Source organism: Schistocerca piceifrons, unplaced genomic scaffold (assembly GCF_021461385.2).
Source record: "Schistocerca piceifrons isolate TAMUIC-IGC-003096 unplaced genomic scaffold, iqSchPice1.1 HiC_scaffold_1387, whole genome shotgun sequence".
Taxonomy (NCBI): Eukaryota; Metazoa; Arthropoda; class Insecta; order Orthoptera; family Acrididae; genus Schistocerca; species Schistocerca piceifrons.
In genome coordinates, this window is record NW_025727221.1 from 7501 (window position 1) to 10000 (window position 2500).

The 2500-nt window shown below is 63.3% G+C and overlaps 1 pseudogene; it reads left to right on the forward strand.

Annotated features, from left to right (window-relative positions):
• The window catches only part of LOC124733290, a 7960-nt pseudogene that overhangs the window by 1887 nt on the left and 3573 nt on the right, over positions 1–2500 (forward strand).

Here is a 2500-nt window from a genome sequence, read left to right on the forward strand (position 1 = left end):
ACGAGTCAGTCGATCCTAAGCCCTAGGAGAAATCCGATGTTGATGGGGGCCGTCATAGCATGATGCGCTTTGTGCTGGCCCCGTTGGGCGAAAGGGAATCCGGTTCCTATTCCGGAACCCGGCAGCGGAACCGATACAAGTCGGGCCCCTCTTTTAGAGATGCTCGTCGGGGTAACCCAAAAGGACCCGGAGACGCCGTCGGGAGATCGGGGAAGAGTTTTCTTTTCTGCATGAGCGTTCGAGTTCCCTGGAATCCTCTAGCAGGGAGATAGGGTTTGGAACGCGAAGAGCACCGCAGTTGCGGCGGTGTCCCGATCTTCCCCTCGGACCTTGAAAATCCGGGAGAGGGCCACGTGGAGGTGTCGCGCCGGTTCGTACCCATATCCGCAGCAGGTCTCCAAGGTGAAGAGCCTCTAGTCGATAGAATAATGTAGGTAAGGGAAGTCGGCAAATTGGATCCGTAACTTCGGGATAAGGATTGGCTCTGAGGATCGGGGCGTGTCGGGCTTGGTCGGGAAGTGGGTCAGCGCTAACGTGCCGGGCCTGGCGAGGTGAGTGCCGTAGGGGTGCCGGTAAGTGCGGGCGTTTAGCGCGGGCGTGGTCTGCTCTCGCCGTTGGTCGGCCTCGTGCTGGCCGGCGGTTGCAGGATGCGCGCGCCTGCGCGGCGTTCGCGCCCCGGTGCTTCAACCTGCGTGCAGGATCCGAGCTCGGTCCCGTGCCTTGGCCTCCCACGGATCTTCCTTGCTGCGAGGCCGCGTCCGCCTTAGCGTGCTCCTCCGGGGGCGCGCGGGTGCGCGGATTCTCTTCGGCCGCCATTCAACGATCAACTCAGAACTGGCACGGACTGGGGGAATCCGACTGTCTAATTAAAACAAAGCATTGCGATGGCCCTAGCGGGTGTTGACGCAATGTGATTTCTGCCCAGTGCTCTGAATGTCAACGTGAAGAAATTCAAGCAAGCGCGGGTAAACGGCGGGAGTAACTATGACTCTCTTAAGGTGGCCAAGTGCGGCGGTGTGGCTGCATCCGGACTTGGCTTCTCGAAGTGCGGTCTTGATGTAGTCGTGCTGCTGCTGCGAGGTGCCTTCCTTGGGTTATAGTTACAGGGAGAGTGATGCGCAATACATGGGCCTAGCCCTCTTAGCCTCTCCTCTCCTGCGGTCTTCTCCCCTTCTCGTGGGCCCGCTGATTTCGCAGAGTGGAAGACCGCACCAGGGCTTGGGGGGGTTACCAGCCCCCCCTCGCACTATCCCTTTTTTAGTTGGGGGCAGTAAGCAGAGAATAAGTGGTGGCCCTTCCGCTGAAGGTGCCACCCCAACTCCCCCAGCACCTAGCCGGCCAACCGGCCGTGCCGAAAATCTTGTAACTTTTGCAGCTATGTATACCTGTAGTGAGTGCCACCGCAGCTTTACAACCAAGAACGGTCTCGGGGTCCATCGCCGCCGCCAACATCTTGCGGCCGCCAACGCGGAGATCGTCACGGAGAGGCATCGCGCGAGGTGGACGGAGGAAGAAGTCCTGTCGCTCGCCAAGGCGGAGGCCGAACTGTTCCTTGAGAGGGACGCCCGGTTCTTCTTCGTCAATCAAGAACTCATCAGGATGTTCCCCGACCGAACGCTCGAGGCAATCAAGTGCCGACGGCGGCAAGCTGCCCACAAGCAGCTTGTCCGCCAATTCATGGAGGCGCTTGAGATCGGTCGGGGGGAAGAGCCGGCGTCCCGCCGGGGGAGCAGCGAGCCCGCTGCCTGACGCGGGCGAGGCCGCTGCGCCGCCCGTCGACGCAGCCGAGGACTTCGCGGCCGACACCACCGGGCCGCCGCCGGAGGGGCCGACTGACGCCGCCATCTGGGAGCATCTGGCGGGGCTACCCGCTTCCGCCCAGCGTTTCTCTGCCCTGGATCGTGTCATAGGTCTGGGGCGGGGCACGCCGCCCGATGTCATCCTGGGCATGCTCCCGGAGGATGCCCTTGCGTCGGTCGGGTCCAGAGGGGAGAGATCGATCACCAGGACACAGCGGCCGCGCCAACCATCGAAGCGGCCGCCTGCCGCGCCGCCGGCGCAGAAGCGCAAGCGGCGCCGCTGGGAGTACGCGAGAACGCAGGATGCCTTCCGACGGTCGCGTGCACGTTGCGTGCGCGGCCTCTTGGATGGCACCCTGCTCCAGCCGCCACCTGCCATCCCTGGTCTGCTGGACTTCTGGGCGGACCTCTTCACCAAGAAGCCCATCTCCACCGCGGGCTTCATTCGTGACCGCCTCCTCCCGCACTCAGAGCCTGTCGCTCTCGAGTGCATATGGGGGCCGGTCACACATGAGGAGGTCGCCGCCGCGTTGCCGCCCAGGGGATCAGCAGCCGGGCCGGACGGCCTTACCCCAGCGGAGTTGCGGCGCCTGCCGCACGAAGTCCTGGTGAAAGTGATGAATCTCTTCCTTCTGGCCCGCGCCCTTCCGGAACGCCTGCTTCGCGCGCGGACGTCCCTTCTCCCGAAAACGGCTGCACCA